The 18,605-nt window shown below is 49.3% G+C and overlaps 1 protein-coding gene across 2 annotated transcripts in view; it reads right to left on the bottom strand.

Annotated features, from left to right (window-relative positions):
• Positions 1-18,238, bottom strand: part of IFT52 (intraflagellar transport 52) — a 770,870-nt gene extending 752,632 nt beyond the window's left edge. The window contains exon 1 of one of the 2 annotated variants that reach the window (XM_069652341.1): positions 18,001-18,238. The gene's annotated coding sequence lies outside the window, so the exon portion shown is untranslated. The remainder of the gene's footprint in view (positions 1-18,000) is intronic. The other variant, XM_069652339.1, reaches the window with a different exon arrangement.
• Positions 18,239-18,605: the final 367 nt, after the last annotated feature.

Here is an 18,605-nt window from a genome sequence, read left to right as displayed (position 1 = left end):
TACCTCAAATACCTCAAAAGGCGGCCAAGACCAAAATGAATCAACCAACCTTGGATAGCTTTGCCAAGACCAAGCAGCTGACATCGGGAGGAAGAATGTATCCAGAGCAGGGAGTCAGCTCTATGGAACTGCACAACCAGGTGATGCTCGCCATAGCGGACCTAAAGGCCTCATTGAGGACGCAGATCGAGGCAGTGAAACTAGACGTTGGACTGCTGCGCCAGGATGTGGCGGGCTTAGCGGAGCGCACTGCCGTGTTGGAGACACAAGTGAAGGAGAATGCGTGAGCACTCCGCGACACGCACGCAGATGTCCATGTTCTGCAACAGAAGCTCAGTCTTCTGGGGAACAGAGTTGAGGCGGTCAAAGGGCGGGCTCGGAGGAACAATATTCGGATTGTGGGCTTGACTGAGGGGGAGGAGGGTGCAGTCCCGACAATATATATAGAGAACATGCTGCTGTTGAGCCAGGAAACCTCAAGCAGGACTTGACAATTGAAAGAGGGCACAGGGCGCTGACTCGGCGACCTCCGCTAGGGGCACCCCGAGCCAATTATAGCTAAGGTCCTGAACTATAAGGACAGGGAAAAGATACTGGACTACTCTAGGCAAGGAGGAGAATTGAAGAGGGCCTCAGCAGAACTGGCGGTCTAGCCAGATTATAAATTCCAAGTTCAGAAGATCAGGGCACAATTTTGAGCAGCTAAGGCCAGGCTCAGCAGGCTGGCCTGAAGTATACGTTGATCTATCTAGCACGACTAAAGATCATACATAAAGCCAAGACGTGGTTTTTCGCCCTGCCCGAGGAGGCACAAGCATGGATGGACAGGGAGAAGATAAGGCCCTGTAAAGAGAACGCAAGGGACAACCGAGAAAAATGCAAAGGAAGCCTTTCCCAATATGGGTGTAGGGAGAACTAAAGAGTTTTTGACTGCAAGGCCTGGACAATCGTGGACTCCAGCGGGCCGGCTATTGTATGTACAGCCGGTGGTGTAGGGGCTCTTTTGCTAAATGGCAGTTTGCCCTGGAACGGGTCCTGGTTGCTCGAACTGGTGCAAATTGCACATGGCGGGATCTTTTAGTAGACAACATTTGCATGAAGGAGAGCCCGTACCCATGGTGGCACTTGCCATACCCTTCAAGTTCTATTTCTATCTTTTGGGGGCACTTGTTTTGGTGCCCATTCATTGTGCATCAGCCGCGGGCATGCCAACTTGGGCGTCAGAGGGAGAAATATCTGAGCAAGGGCAACACTGCTGCCCAGTTGTTAGTTATAGAAGTTGGGGGAAGTTCAATGGGGCGGAGGGAGGAGGTTGCCTGCATGTACGACGCTAGAAATAAGCAACATAGCATCTCGAGAGAAAACCAGCAAGAGAGGGAGCGCTTGTGAGGAGGACAATGAGAGCCAGTCGTTTGGAAGGTGCGAGAAGGGAATGGCAGGAAATATGAAAGTATTGACCTGGAACGTGAGGGGTCTAAATGCATTTGTGAAGAGGAACAGGGTGTTTACATATCTTAAGCGCTGTAAAGTGGATATCGCTTTGATACAGGAAACCCCTCTTACAGCAGAAAAACAAGCTTTTTGGCAGGTAAATGGAAGAGACAGGTATTTGCTTCTACGTATTCCGCCTATGATATGGCATTTATAGCGCACCCATACACAAGTGTTTCAGGCCGTGACGGGGCAAGGTAGGGGGAACAAAGGGAAAACAAACACAACCATCTTACTAGGCCAGGTGACATTGAGATCGCGCAAGTGTAGCGGAGGGGGGGGGAATGTTTGGTGGGCAAGGGGGAGCGGGCAGTGCAATACATAGGATCAACAGTTAATAAATATATAAAATAAATAAAACAAAAAGGTAAAAAGTGCTGACAGCTTGTGGCAAGTGCAGGGGTTAGTGCAGACAAAGTGTCAAGCGTCTCAGGAGGATAGCTCAGCGGCAACGTGCTTGCCTTGGAGGCAAGACAACATGGAGCAGCACAGGTTCGACCCCCGGGTCCGCGCTTAGAAACCCCTGGGTATTAAGTGCGTTATAAATAACCTATTATATCATATATCATATCAAGAGTTGGTGGGGACTGTAGGGATACAGAAACAGTCCCCAAGTGCAGGGGTTGCCCGGAGGCAGTGCAGGGGTGCAGCCAGCGGGGGAGGGGACCTGGACCCAAGATCAGAGGGTAGCGGTGACCAGTGCAGTTTCAGTCAGCAGTGGAGAGGAGGAGAGAAAGCAGAAGCAAAGGGGAAGGTCTTGAAATGCTTCCGGAACCGGAGATGGTTCTCAAGTTTCAGTGTGGCAGGGAGGCTGTTCCAGAAGGAGGCCCCAGCCGAAGAAGGAGATCTACTACCAACATGTTGTTTGGAGAAGTGACTGACCCTGAGGGTGTTGGAGGCAGATGAACGAAGAGCTCGAGAAGAAGGATATTTAGGAAGAGAGAGTTTAAGGTATTGAGGCCCCAGGTCCCAGAAGGCCTTGTGGACAATGCAGAGGGTTTTGAACTTAAACCTCACAGCCAATTCGCCAGTGCAGAGACTTCAGTCCTGGAGAGATCTGATCCCTGGGCTTGAGGCCAAGGAAAAGTATTGCAGTCCTGTTCTGTATGTGTTGTAGAGGGCGGAGAGTAGAAGCAGGCAGATTAAGAAAGAGGCTGTTGCAGTAGTCCAGCCTAGATTGAACGGTGATACCCAGGTTATCACGGAGAGGGTTGAGCAGGATGGCATGGTTGACTGTGTCAAAGGCAGAAGAGAGATCAAGTAAGATGAGGAAACAGGGTGTATTGGAGTCAAGGTTGGAGAGCAGGTCCTCACGGATGCTCAGGAGAGCAGTTTCCATGCTTCTGGCAGGTCTGAACCCAGACTGATGTTCATGGAGACAACCAACAGATTCAGTGTGAAAATTAAGCTGGGAGATGGCCAGCTTTTACAGGAGTTTGCCCAGGAAAGGAGTGAAGGAGATTGGGCGGTAGTTAGCAGGGCAGGAGGGGTCGGATGAGGGTTTCTTAAGAAGAGGGTGCACAAGGGAGTGCTTCAGGGGGGAAGGGAAGACTGAGTGGCGAAGGAGTGGTTGCAGAAGTCAGCCAAAGCAGGAGCCAGGGTGTCAATGTGGTCCTTGATAGTTTTAGAGGAGCAGGGGAGAACATGTTTTGACGAGATCGGACTTGTCTAGAAACCTTGTCTGGGGAGAACAGGGGAAAGGCAGAGCAGGGGGGGCAAAGAGGTGGCCACAGAAGGGCTAGAGGAAGAGAGGGGAATAGAGGGAGGAAGAGAGAGGACAGGATGTCCTGAGTTTTAGAGATGAAATGAGAAGCCAGGGCCATGCAGACGGCGGCCTGGGAGGGGACAGGAGAGGTAGAGACTGCAGCAGGATTGGCCAGCTCCTTGGATAAAGAGTTTGGCCGAGTTGTTGGACGCCGCAGAGACGTGGGCTTGGATGAGGGCTCTCCATCAGAGAGCCGGTATTGCCTTTGGAGCAGGCAACAGGCCAGTTTGTCAGAGATTGTACAGGAAGCACACCATTTAATCTCGGCCACCATGCGTTTAAGGGTGATGAGGTCTGAGTCGTATCAGGAGTTGCACTTGGCTTTGGGCTTCAAGCGAATCCTCATGACGGGTGCAAGAGCATCAGATATAGCAGAGTGGAGCATAGAAAGGGCTGCGACAGCCACAGGTGGGGGGGGGGGGGTGAGAAAGTGGCGGTGAAAGCCTCAACTGACACACGCTTCATGGGTCGGATAACCGAGAAGGTAGGTGGCAGTGCTGGAGTTGGCTTGGCGAGAGTGAGCTGGGACGAAAGGAGAAAGTGATCACTCTAGGAGAGAGGAGTGGTGAGAGGGATAGAAAGGGGAAGGTCTGTAGAGAGAGCATCCAGAGTGTGCCCTGCAGAGTGGGTCGGGCCGGGGGGGACAGTGGGGGAGAAAGAGACTGCAGACGAGGCATTCTAAAGAGGATTAGGCCTGCGTAGTAATGACAGAGGCAGGAATCCACTCAGGAAAGATCAAGGCTACACCCTCTTTGGAACAATTGGACCTGGGTTCAGAGAGGATCTTGTAGCCATCAGGGAGGAGAGTGTCAATGCTCGTGACAGAGCTGGCCGTGAACAAAGTCTCAGTGAGACTGAGGACATCAAGGTCAAGTTCTTCGAGGACGCAGATGTCAGAGGAGTGTTTGACAGCTGATCAAATGTTTAGACCGACAATATGGAGAAGGTTGCCGTCCTTGAAAGACTTTCGGGGAGGGGTACAAATCAGAGGTTCGCCCTGCGGAGCTATAGAAGAAGCCCGATGGGGGGCAGAAGAAGAAGGAGGAGAGGTCAAGGTAGCCAAGGAGGAGACAGCAGGGGGCGGCAAGGAAGTCGTGGATGGAAGAGAGGGGACGACAGGAGAAGAAAGATAATTGATGAGGCGCGGTAAGCGTCTATCAAAGAGGAGAAGGTTGGCCTGAGGGCCTTGGACCATGACTGTACCATTCAAGTAAACATTAATGATGACCTTAGAGGAGTGGAAGGAGGCCACAAGGGTCTCCCACCGAGCGCCACCATTAATGGGATTAGAAGAGAAAGGAGCACGCACAGAGGCCATATGGAGAGTCCATAGGTCTGGCGAGGGAACGGCAAAGAGGATGTCGGTGAGGGTTTGCCTAGAGGAAGCACTGGCATAGTTGACAGTGATATGGAGGCCTGGGTTGGAGACCAGGATGTCCTTTTTAAACTTCTTCATAACAGATTTAGTGAGTAGAGCAGGATAGTCGATAGAGAAGCAGTTAGAAAAGATAGGAGAGACAGAGAGCACCATAGAGTAAGTAGGGAGAGGAGAGAAGAGTAAGGGGGCAGTGGGTGGGGAGGACATTGGGAAGGACACAGAGAGGGGCGCAAGCAGACAGACAAAGATGACGAGACAGTAGTAGACAATTGAACAAGATGACAAGAGCTCGGACAATAGTAGAACAGTTTGATAGAAGAACGCTTTGCTAAGAGGGTAAAAACCAAAGACAGCACTACTTTCCCAATGTAGTTTGAACAGCCGAAACAACACACCTAGGTCTGAGAGTCCTGTATAGTGGGAGAACGGCCTAGGTTTCACAATGCTGTTTAAATACGTCAATAACCATAGTGTTATCTCAGAGAGGTACAGCCTACAAATCAGCAGTCCTATCCAGGTGTGGCACTCTCTAGATGCGACTCATGGGCCTGTCACCAAGTCTCTGAGGATGCGATGCACGCCAATAATCACAGCACTATTCCAGCGCGGTACAGGCTAATAATCACAGTATTGTTCTAGTGTAGGTAAGGTTGATAAGCGGCAGGGTTTTAAGGGTAGAGTGATGGCTCTATTCCTCACCCGGGCCACTCCCATCTTATTAGTCACTGCTGGTTGACGGCTGGCCACTGGCTTTCCCTGCTGACACCTGCAGACACAATATGGAGCCGCCTCTGTGGAAGCCACCCTTTGCCAAGGTGCCCTTAGCCACAGGAGATGCCGGATAGAGGGCTGCCCTGCGAGGATCAGTTTAGAGGAGCAAACCAACCAATCAGGGGAGGGGGTGGGCCGGGAGGAGGGTGGCCAAGAGAAGTGAAACAAGGAGAAGGGTCGGGGGGGAAACAACGGTGCACATAGGTGGGGGGCTCAACAGTGCCAGAGAGGATCAGAAAACAAGGCGCAGGAGGGTCTTGTAAATGCAGCACTCACCTCTATATGCCCAGATGGAAAGTGGCGATCGAGGTGAGCTGCGGAAGGCTAGGCCCAACAGAGGAAACAAGTTAGCCAATCAGGGGAGGGCAAGTGAAGCAACGAGAAGGGTTGGGGAAAACAACAGTACACAAGGGCGCAAGAGGGTCTTGTAAATGCAGCACTCACCTTGATATGCCCAGATGCTTGCAGTGTCTTGATATGGATAGCACCCTCAGTGACTTTCAAGGATACATATATCGAAACCGATAATGACGGTAGGATGGTGCCGATACAGGGCCTCTTTGAACACAGACACCTGTTTGGTCAACACATATGCCCCCAATCACAAAGCAGCCGTTTTCTTTCAGACCCTATACTCGCGGCTCAGCCCTTATCGTGGTAGCAGCATGATGTGGGGAGGTGACCTTAACTACATGTTGGACCCAACCATGGACAATTCAGACACCCAGTAAGGCAATTCGAATGCTCCTAGATTCCTTTGCTTCGAAGGACTATAGATTTCAGCACTCGGATGCTAAGCACTATTCACTTTTTTCAGCCCCACATGCGGTACATACATGAATAGATTATTTTTTGTAGGTAGAAAATTGATGCATTAGATTACACATGCCCAATACAAAGTTAGGGTTTTGTCGGACCATGCCCCACTTAGCCTACAGTGGCAATATGTGCCCTTCCGAGCCCCGATACCCATGTGGAGGCAGAGAAGCGAATCGTTGAGGGACCCTCCATTCCGTGACTGCATTAAAGATTGTATCACAGATTACACCTTGCATCATTTGTGCAGCGCTCCAAGTGCGGGAACTTTTTGGGAGGCATTGAAGGTGGTGGTCATGAGTGTCGCAATTGCGGGATCTAGTGGCATACAAACAACTATTAATAGAGATGTGGCTTCCCACAGAGGAGCAACTGAGGAAAATAGAGCAGACCAAGGAGCAACATGGCGATAGGAGTGCAGAAGCAAAGAAATTAAAACTGAAATTTATAGATTTATGGGAGAGACTCGGCAAGCACAGTTTTGCTAAATAGACAGAGAGGCAGCATTTAGACAGGGATAAACTTAGCCAAATGCTTGCATGGCTATTTAAGAGGGAGGGACTGCCAGGGCCTTTACATTCGATGAAAGTGGGTCAAGGGCAACGGTGCCACACCCAAAAGGGGATGACGCTTGCCGGGTCTTTTATCATTTATTTTACCAAGAGGGACCCCCGGTGTCGGGCGCCCACCTGGAGGAGGTGCTGGATGACACAGAGCTCCCAGGACTGGCCCAAGAGGAAAGGGAAGGCTTAGGTGCTCCCCTGACATTGGAAGATATACAAAACACCATTGAGAGTTTGCCGACAGGGAGACACCGGGTTTGGATGTACTACCCAATGAGTTCTATAAAGAATACGTACAGGAATTGGCCCCCCACCTGCTCAACACCTTCAAAGATGCTTACGAGATGGGTGTTCTCCCACTTTGCCTGAGAAAATCTATTATTATACCTCTCCTCAAACCACATAAAACCCAAATGGAATGTGGCTCTTATAGGCCCCTTTCCATGCACAATCAGGAGGTTGGTATGCTGACCTCCATACTGGCAAATAGGATGAAAAGGGTTATACATAAGTTGGTACAACAAGATCAGATGGGATATGTTCCTGGTCGTAGCATAGCATGGAACTTGAGGAGGTTACATCATGTAGTTGATAGAACAGTATCCTGGGAAATGCTGTATGCCATAGCCACACTGGATGAGGTGAAAGCATTTCATTTAGTGAGATGGGCAGGCTTTATGCAACACTGCGCAATTTCGGTTTTGGGCAGGCCTATATTACATGGGTCCAACTAGTGTACACCAGGCCGATGGCTAGAGTCAAGATAGGCAAATGCATTTTGGAGGCATGCGAACTAGGAAAAGGCACAAGGAAAGGTCAATTATCATTGCTGCTTTATGTACTAGCTATGGAAACGATCGCTCAGTACATCAGGACGGAATATAAGGATGCAGATATAGACAGAGGGGACCAGTTATCTCCTTATACGTGGGTGACACATGGTTATATATTCAGAATCCGGAGGATAACTGAGTTTCTCCTGGAGGCCATGCCACTTTTTGCGTCACTGTCAGGGATTACAATCAGCATGGATAAGTAATCGGTATTCCCGATAGCGGGGCTAAGCCTGTTGGGGGATAAAGAGTTGCTGGTGCTTGCCTTACTGAGTTTAGGTATTTGGGGGTTAATGTGTGCCACAATCCTGCAGAGCAGCACAAGCTTAACACATTGCATGCTCTGCAAAACATCAGGAGCGCTCTATGAAGTTCTGGACTAAGTTGCCCCTCTCGATGATCGGTAGAGCTGCATTGTCGAAGATGGTGGCACTGCCTAGATTTCTTCACTTTCTTGTGAATGTTCCGTTCTACATCCCTAAACCCCCTTTTTTTGCAATTAATTTTTATTGGTATTTAACAAGAGATAAGCATCGAGCACAGCCAGGAAAACAGGCAGTAGCAATTCACCAAAATCCAGAAATGCTACAAAAGAAGAAAACTACCACCCCCCCCCCCAAACCCCCCTCCCCACCCTCTAGAAACACAGGAGCCGAAGTACCGAAGCCAAGCGTCTTTGTAGTAGAGAAATAGAGACTCGGATAAAGAAGAACATAGCATCATATCTAAGTTCAGGCAACCACTCCCTTTAGACTCTAGTTCACTCCTAAATCAGTGTCTTCTTGAGGGAGTATGATGCCAAGTAGTTCCATGCTTCTAGGACACCAGGCTCTACGTGCTCTCTCTTTCAAAAAGCTCAACAAGGAAGACCAGCCAGACAGAGATTTCCCATGTCGGCTCTGTAAAGAGTGCGAGAACCATTCCATGGCCACGACTGACCACAATCTCGCCACCCATTCGTGCTCTTGGGGAGGCTCCTGTGATCTCCACTTGCGCGCCAGTGCCATTGCTGCCGCCATCATCATAGTGACGTATACTATACGACCAGACTTCCTAGGTATGTCCAACAGGCTCCGATTGAGGCCTAGCATAGAGAGACCTCTGTTGCCACTGAGCTGAACATCTAGTACCCTTTCAATGGCCTGGTGAATACTCCCCCAATAAGCGGCCAACCTCGGGCAATCCCACCAAATATGGGCCCACGACCCACACTCGCCACAGTTTCTCCAGCGCAGCGGTGAGGTGGACGCCAGCATATTATTAAGTCTGACTGGAGTTAAGTGCCATTGATGGATCAGCTACATTCTCAGCTCCCGGGTTTGGAGAGATCTAGTTAATTTCGGGATCTGCTTCCATAGTTCCTGCCATTCTTCCTCATCTATCACAACGCCTGTGGCCTCCTCCCATTTCTCCATATATGCTCTACATGAAGTGTCCTCTCCCATTTTAATAACCCTGCAAATGGATGCTATGAGGGCCCCTATACCCCTCATGTGTATCTAGGTACTTCTCAAACAGAGTCAAGGGCTGTGTGCCTGCCTGTTTCTGGACTGGGTGGGACAACCAATGTCTCAGCCGCATATATCCATATCTATGGGATTCCGTCAGCCCGAACTCCTTCTTACACTGCTGGAAGTCTTTCAGCTTATCCCCCTCAAACATATCTCGAATCATCCGGCATCCCCGCCCGTGCCAATCTTCCAATGCCAAGGTTTTATAGGCCGGTAAGAATCGCGGATTGTCAGAGTGGTGTGTAAGGGGAGGGAAAAGTAGTTATATGCGCCCTCCCGATTGCTGCATCCCAAGCCCGTCCTACCGTTGAAGTGATTTGGCTCCTGTACATCTGAGGGGCTCTATCCGCTTTAGGGAGCCAGAGTGCACCCTCCAGACTTCCGGCTACAACCGCCCTATCCATAGGTCTCCACGGCTTGTCCCGGTCGTCCTTCTGCCAATCCCAAAGAACCCTCATCTGGGCTGCTAAATAATATACTCTAAAATCGGGTTCCCCCAAACCCCCCGACAGACAAGAGCCCTCATAAGAGTCGCGGACACCCTGGGTCTTTTGCGGCTCCAAAGAAAAGGGTTAGTAAGAGCATGCAGGGTTCTAAAAAAGGAGTCGGGAACGCCACCGGGAGAGCTGCAAAACAAATATAGCAACCGCGGCAGCACCGCCATTTTAAGGACATTAATACGCCCCAACCACGAGACATACAAAGGGCCCCAGTCAACCAGCTTGGACTTAATTCTCTCTAACAGTGGGAGATAGTTCGCCCTATAGAGCTCGTCTACTGTTTCAGTAAGGTGGATCCCTAGGTCTCGAAGTCCTCTACGTGCCCACCTGAAGGCATGGCCCTGCTTGAGACTTTGTCCTGCTGCTGTTGACAGATTCAGGCCCAGGACCTCTGACTTATTGGTATTCACTTTCAATCCCGCTACCCGCCCGAAGCTATCTACTTCCTCTTGCAGTGCTGCTAGTGAAGGTATAGGGTCAGTCAATGTGAGCAAGATATTGTCTGCAAATGCGGCTACCTTATGGGTTCGCCCACCAAACACCATGCCCTTTATCCCCTAATCCTCCCTTATCGCCTCCAAAAAAGGCTCTAAGTGGAGCGCATAGAGTAATGGGGACAGGGGACAGCCCTGCTTTGTGCCTCTTACAATTTGCACTGAAGCCAATACCCGCCCATTGATCGTTAACCGAAGGGATGGACTCCGATAGGCCGCTTTTACCCGAGCCAGAAATTTAGGCCCAAACCCCATCTTAACCATGGTGGCAAAGAGGAAGCTCCACTCCACTTGGTCAAAAGCCTTTTCCGAGTCAACTGCAAAAAGGAGGCCGGGAATCTCCTTAATCTGAGACTTCTCAATCAAGTGAATCACACTCTGCACATTATCGGCCATCTGACGCCCCTTTATAAAGCCCGCCTGATCGTTATGTACCAGTTTGGGCATGTGTTATGCTTGAGCTAAAACATGACGCTGGTGCACAGTGTATTCTGGGGGCACTCAGAGCCATAATGGATATTTACTCCATGCTTCAGTAAAAAGCTGTACTTACTTTGCTGAGAGCTGAATTTACTTTGCTGAAGAAAACATGCTTTCCAAACCTGGTATGCAGTCAAGGACATTCTGCTGGGAAAGCTGGTTTTGTTATGTCTTGTTATGAGTTATGGGACTGTTTTCCGTGGCGTTTGTTCTTAGGAGAGGAGGGAAGCGCTTTGCTCCTTGAGGTTACTGTCGGTTGACCCAGCTGGCAACCAACGATTGCCCATCAATGCCCAAGTGCATTGCCAGAAAGTTTGAGAAATTACCATCCCTTTTTGAGGAGTGCATATATGCGGAACCCCTCAACAGTCAGACGGGACAAGTACAAAGACCTCAGTCGGAAGGGGGACGCCTTTGTCCGGCATACCTGTGGGCTGTTGTGCTCTCGGCCTGGCTGTTATTGGGGTCTTCCAGCCTCTTCTGGCGAGATGAGGGATTCAGTTACGCCCACGGTGATGTATTTTCTTTTGAATTCTCTGTCTTTTCTGTGATTTACTTCTGTGTCATCACTTGTTGCTGCCAAGCTTTGAATAAATAGCTGTATAAGTGCTCATTATTTTCTAAGCGTGCTTGTGGTTGTAAGTCATTGCGTCGTCTACCTGCGTTTAAAGTATTGGCTCTGCAATTGCGCTGGTGATTAATGACTGTCCGTGCACTCTGGGCGAGCAATACAGCATGAGGGAACCTAATCGGGAAGCCAGGATCTTCGTATAGATCTTTGCATCGACATTTATGAGTGCAATCGGTCGATAGGATCTACACTCCTCTGGATCTTTGCTCTGCTTATATATAAGCGTCACCCTGGCCTCATCCATGGAGGTTGGTAAGACACTGTACCCGCCAACATAATTGAAGAGCCTAGTTAGATGTGGGATTAGGATCTCTTTATGATTCTTAAAGAACTCGACCATGAAACCGTCGGGCCCCGGGGATTTATTTGGAGCGAGCTCGGAGATCGCTTTCCTGACTTCATGAGTGGTTATTTCCCTCTCTAGCTGATCGCTCTCATCCCTCCAGAGGGCCGGGAGCTCAACTCTATCCAGGTAAGCCTGCTGCAGTGTGGGATCAGGAGTACTTGATCTATATAAGGCTGAGTAGAATCGACAGACTCTCTCTCCATCGCTGCAGCGTCTGTAAGTCTTTGGCCCCCCTCTCCCTTTATAGCTAGGATCGTCCTACGCTGCTCGTTCTTCCGCAACATACGCGCTAGCAGCCTTATCAGCTTTCAAGTAGTGTACCTGCCGCAGACGTAGTAAGCTATGTTCGGCCGCTCCAGTTTGGATAAGGTTCAATTGCCCTCTCAATGTACGAACTTCCTTAGCAGAGGTCGGCGTATGCTTAACGGCTAACCTTGCCATGGCTTCCTTGAGTCTCTCGCCCACCATCTCCTCTTCCCTCCTCAGCTCCCTCTCTCTCCTGGATTTAAATTGCCAAAATGTTCCCCCTTATCGTTGCTTTAAGAGCATCCCACCATATCTGTGGAGAAGTATCTCCCCAGGCATTCCTTTCCACGTAGTCCTCCAGTTCTCTATCTACTTCCCTGACCAGGACCTGACCCTTAAACAGTGCCGAGGGATATCGCCACTTCCACAAACCTGGAGGGCCCCACGATCTTCGAAGAAGCAGTGTCATAGGGGCAAGGTCTGATAACGCTATGGGGCCGAGAGAGAGCTCTGCAACAAGCCCCAGAAGCGAGGCCGAGATCCGGATGTAATCAATAAGGGAGTGGGATCTATGAACATAGGAATAAAACGTGTAACCCCTCTCCTCCCCCTGTGTTTCCCTCCAAGCATCCACTAAAGCCAAATCCTGGATTTTCTTTTTAAGGTCTCCCGAGAGCCCGCACGCCGAAACCCATACGTCCCTGCTTCTATCCCTGGACAGATCCCAAGCCATGTTAAAGTCTTCAGTTAAGATTATACGCCAGATTATACGCCCCCTGGCAATGCCCTTTAACCCGACCAGAGATCTCTGGAGAAATGTGTCTTGGCCAGTGTTGGGAGCATACAGTGTAGCAACGGTATAGACTTCTCCCCTGCCCTCCAGCAGGAGTGCCAAGTACCTGCCCTGATTATCCCTTTGTATAGACTTGATCGACAGGTCGAGCCCATCCTTCAGGGCGAGAATCACCCCACCCTTCTTGCATGACTGCGTGGCCTGGTGGAGCCGTCCATAACCCCAGAGCCCAACCCTCCATTGATCTCGTGTCTGGATGTGGGTTTCTTGCAGAGCCACTATATGTGGGTTCTCCCTTCTTATGTAGAGTTCTAACTTTCTCCTTTTAATCGGCGAATAAAGCCCATTCACATTTAATGAAACTTTATTCAGCTGATCCATGTTAGATAAAGGTGTTGCTCAACAAACAAACAAGGTCGCAAGCGCTATGCTTCTTACACTTCGTGGTACCCGGCCACTTATACCGGGTCTGCAGAGTAGCCTGCCCGGTCTTCCTCACTGCTCCCGAGAACCCCCCCCCCCATCCCGTTCCCCAACATCCAAACCGCCCCCTGGGCGGGATCAGCTGGCAACATGCCCCCCTCCTCTTCAAGAGACGAGAGCTGAGCCCCAAAAGTAACCCAGTATTCCCCAACGCAGGATATCCCAATCCCATCCCAAGAGCCACTCCCCCTCCCCGCCCGTCTAGAACCTTTGCAATATATTTTCTATCAAATGGCTATAACCAAAAGAATGCTGCAGGTGCCCTCCCCGGACTTCCTTTGCTGGGCCTCTATGAATTCAAAACCCCAGTTCCACCCGGGGTATCAGCAGAGAGAGACTGAGTGTGCGGACGGAGCCCCTCCGGTGAGCCACGATCAACCCTGCGGGCGGAGCGCCTCCTGGACCGCTTCCGCTTGACCGTGGCCCACTCCCATGGTTTGCCCGGTCTGTTGCGAACAGGAGGGCCCACCTGGTCCGCCAGTGAGCGTTCAATACCCAGCATTTCCATGCCTTGGTCACATGTTGTGATTTTACGTTACTGGCCTTCCCACTCAAAGACCAGTGCAAAGGGATGGAGCCACCTATACCTGATCTGCTTCTCCCGCAAGAAGTTCAAGACTGGCCACATCCGGCTCATTTTGTTGAGGGTGATTTGGGACAGGTCCTGGAATAAAACTATCTCACCACCGTTGTAGAATATATGTCCAGCTTCCTTCAAAGAACTTTTTCTTTTATCGCAAAATTGTGGAAGGCCACAAGAACATCCCTCGGCCTAGCCCCCGGCGCCGAACGAGGAGAGCCCACCCGATGGATCCTGTCAATCTGAAAGTCTGCAGTTGTATTCCCTTCAAGGAGATCTCTGAAGACCGTCTGAAGAGTTTGCGGCAGATCCTGATTCAGGACAGATTCTGGTAATGACTTAATCCTTATATTGCAGCTCCTGGAGCGATTTTCCAGATCTTCTACTTGAATCTCCAAGTTCTGGGTAGCGTGCGCCAACGTTTCCAGCAGGTTCTCGGCTTTGCGGGTATCCTCTGTTAGCTCTTGAACAGCCCGTTCGTTGGCGTCTACGCGCTCTTCGACCTTACGGACATCCCGCTTTATATCTTTCAGGCCCTCGGCTTGATCCTCCCTCAAAGTGTCCATTTGTTGCTGGCTCGCCAACGTAATCTTGTCCACCATTTTGCCAAGTAGCTGCCTAAGAGCCGAATAGGTAACATGCCCTTCTTGACGATCAGAGGCAGAACCCTCGCTGTGCCCGTCTTCGCCATCCTCTGCTGAGAGCTCACTCCGATGATGGGGTTCCCGATCCTGGTCCTTGGCCCAGAGCTTGGCCAAGGAGGTCGTGCGGTTCCTTGCCGTGTTCTTTGAGGTCGAGGGGTGTCTCGGAGCCTATTCTTGGACATGGCGGGCCACCAGCTCAAACCTCCACCTCAGAGAATACGAAAACCACTCTACCCCACAGAGTCCTAAGGGGCAGGGGGCTCTGCGGACCGGCCCCCCACTGTGCTTAGTCTGTGCCAGAACTCCCAAGCGGGTGCAGACACGCCCCCCCACCTGGAGGGCATCGTGCCTCTTTGCCAGCCCACAGAGCGCCCGCTGACCCTCTCCAGTTCTTTGCCGACATCGATGCGCGGTCCAATAAATGGAGATTGCAGCTCCTCCCGGCCAAGGGTTCTCCACAGCCCAATTCCAACAAGCCACGGACCCCGCGCCTCGGATCAGCGACCTCCTGCACCCGTCCGTCAATACGTCTCCTAGGGTGCCCTTTCCGCTCCTCAACCGCCACCCAACCAAGGTGTAGGGCTAGCCCACCGAAGTTACAAGGGCCACTCAATCTCAAAGTTGGCGCTGATGTAGACTCAAATGATCTGGTAATAAATCCAGAAAAATCGAGAATTCTGAAGCTATGCCCAGGAGGTAATAGAAACAGAGGGAAAAAACTAGGATGGTCTCTGAAAAACAAAAAAATCTTGGAAGTTGAAGCTTTCACGTACTTGGGAGCCTGTAGAGACAATACGAAAAACAACATGCCAAGAATAGTGGGGCTAAAAAGGAAAGCAACCAACCTAGCTGCCCAAGGGAGAATTCTGCGTAAAAGATACTGCAGATTCACCTTATCACCTCTGATATCCTTTTACAGGATGAAAGTGGTGCCAATATTAACATATGGGGTAGAATCACCAGCCCCCCTACAAGCTCAAACATGGTCAATCCTGGAGGGCCTGTTTTGGAGGAAAACTTTACAGCTGCCCAAATCAGTCCCAATACAGCAAATAAGGAGAGAGCTGGCATTGACATCACTCAAAACAATTGCGGTATGGAAAATGCTAAGTTTCTACCGAAAATGTCTTGAAGAAAACACCACGGGAGGATTTGGGGTGCTGATAAAAGCCCTAAAAGACCAATCTGACATAATCTTAATAGACTGGCAAAAGACATGTCGAGGGATCCTAGTGAACCTCAGTGAGTCAGAGGATGACTTATGGATCAACCCAGACAAAACTAAAAAGAAACTATACATGGCAGAGTGGATCGAAACCCAAGAAGACAACCGCAAATACAAAGGTTACGAAAACTTCGGGGCTCAATGGCTCAAGTCCATTTAAGTCCCACACACAACTAATGATATCAGAGATACCACCAAGCTCACAATCCTTTAGAAAAGCATCAACACGGGTTCCAAACTTAGGCCTCGCACACTTGCACCTTTTATAATTCAAGGCTAGATAGGTCCTGCTCGAAACCAAATCTTCAAATGCCTGGTGCTTCTACGCCGCACAGGGTTTTGACAAACGCCACTTCAATGATCATTCATTATCAACATTCTAGTATAATACTGCACTCCTTAGATGAGACACAAACAAGAAGCAAAAAAATCGGGCCACCAGCAGTGTGTCCAATGCAAGTTAAACTCCATTGCGGCACACCATAACTGCTTTTCACTGGGCAGTGGTTAGAGTACTTGGTACATAATTCATTAAGTGCTGGTAAAGATGTTTTTTTAGCGTGCTCGCACCCTTCAGAAGTCTGCCTGCACTGTACTTCCTCAGTAGCCCCTTGGCAGGCTTCCCTTGGCCTGCAGCACTTTGCTACTTGGGATTTCTGGCCTTAAGGACAATTCCTAGTTAGTGTCCACAGCATGATCAATGTGCCTCCCACAGGAATACATCAACCAGTACAACAATATTCACGCATGTATCCAACCCTCCATACATTTTACCTACTACATTTTACTATTAATTTTACCTACTAATCCACCCATATCCATTCACTGACCCACCGGCCTTCCAAGACACTCACCCATTAACACTTATAGATGTATTCATCCACTAACCCAACCATATTCATCCTCTTATCGATGCAACCACCCATACAAACATTCATCCACTCTTACTCACTCATCCACACATCCAATCTTATTCACTGTCACCGGCCAAATAAACCCACTCATCCATTGGGTAATTATCCACCCATCCGGATTCATCCACTCATCCATCCGCCCAGACAAACATTCAACTACTCGTCCATCTACCCATATAACCTTTTCTGCCCACTCATCCATCCACCATTAAAAAAAACGAACCTATTGACTTTGTCAATGGTTGTTTAAAGTCTGCATGTAGACTGGTTTGTGTTGTGGTGATTGAAGAAGGCCAAATGTAAACATATAAAAACAGACGAAAATAAATAGTGTTGAAATAGTCAAGTTTAGTGAGTCTACACCAAAACTTCAACTTTGCATACATTGTAAACTTAGACTCGTGTGAGACAGTGTTTCAGTTTATAAATAAGTATAAATGTGAGTTTACTTTGCAACACCAGGGATTACTTGATAGGATAAGTATAGACATGTACGGACGTTGCAAGTGCAATTATATAATTGCAGGATATGTCTTCTGTATCCAGGAAAATATCCATGAACAATAAGTGTTATAAAGAAGTTGTAGCTGTGCATAGATAATGGCTACTTATCAAAACTTTGGTAAGGAGGGTAGTTTAAAATTGCAATGCTCATCAGTGTTCAAATATAAAACTCACATTACACATGAAGAGAAAGGTCATACCAAAGAAATGTCGTTTCACGTATATGCATGTTTCTGCCAGGCCAATGGTATTACCGAATATTGTTTCAGTTTCACACTAAATTGTAGACGACTCCATGCCAGCTGGACCAAACATACCCAATACTGGGTCTTAATGAACCAATGTGCACTCTGGGACTTGGATCATTTCAACCGAAGCAATTAAAGTGCTACAATACAATGTTTAAAAAAAGAAATCCCACGTGCCTCGACATTTTACAGTATTGTTGTAAAACAGAGTAATAGTAGGGCTCTAGATTAGTAAACCTTTAAGCAGAAAGCGAACATTTTCACTTCAGGGAAAGGATCCAGATTCCAGCCCGGTTTAAAATCATTGGCATGTCCCCAATTAAGGAAAGTAAAATCATTACCAGACAGCTTACTGAACGTAGGGTGGCAGAGAGCAGAACACTACCATGCCCATTCCCCCACAAAGAAGACACAGAGTTAACTAATCTGGTCTGCTTCTACATGCCTCCCAACGTTTAGCATCGCTTTGTGAAAATATTCACTGAATTGGGGTGCACGCTGGATCTAATAGGCCAAAAGAAAGCAAACACATTTTCAACCTCTCGGTCTCAGAGGAGGGTAGGGGGTATACAACACAGTAGGTCAATGCACCCAAGGCAGCGATTTAAGTATAATCTGCAGGCAACCCGTTGCTTTTTAAACTGTCACAGGGTTAGCCCTCGATCTCGCCCTTAAATGTTGGGGATAGCTTACGCCCATGACTAAAACCCTCCCTGTGGTCTCCACTGAAATCTGGTGTACACAACAGGAATACTTGGACACGTGTTAATTACGGTCAACGCACCTGGACTTGTTTTAGATACCGCCGCGAATCAGTAAGCAACCGTTAAGCGATTTGCGGGTTTAACGAGCTGCGGCGATGCACCCAGTACATGGCCGGAGATTGTAGCGTTTGCTTCCCATCCCAGAAATGTACCCTAGCAACGCTCTGCCTTCCCTCATCACGTGAGTTGCACGTGACGGGCAGGGCACGGAAGTCTGGGGTGTTTTCCAATGGTAGTGTCTAGTTCCGATCCGAGAAACGGACCATAGCAATGTCCCGCCTACTCTTCTTCACGTGACTTGCACGTCTTCATTGTGATTTTCCGGAGCAATGAAGCGGGTTCGGGAGCTATTTCAGTGAGCCGGCTGCGGGAAGCAGGAAGGCTCTGGTTGCTGGTGTAATGTCGGATTTTGCTTTCTGTCAGAAAATACTTTCCCTGCTGACTGAGCACGAGTACTGTGTCTGCACATGCTCAGTCATTCCTTAACAGGATAGTATTTTCTGAGAGCGGGACCCTTTTAAAAGCATTTTTCAGGATGGGGGTAACGCCTGACAACTCCTCCAGGAAAAGGACAGACAACAATCTGCTCAGATCTTCATACCACCTCCTGTCACCAGGAACACTT

The sequence above is a fragment of the Ambystoma mexicanum genome, chromosome 3p (assembly GCF_040938575.1).
Source record: "Ambystoma mexicanum isolate Mex_15411 chromosome 3p, UKY_AmexF1_1, whole genome shotgun sequence".
NCBI classification, from domain to species: domain Eukaryota; kingdom Metazoa; phylum Chordata; class Amphibia; order Caudata; family Ambystomatidae; genus Ambystoma; species Ambystoma mexicanum.
Note: the sequence above shows the minus strand (reverse complement) of the source record. Positions and strands in the feature narration are given on the sequence as shown.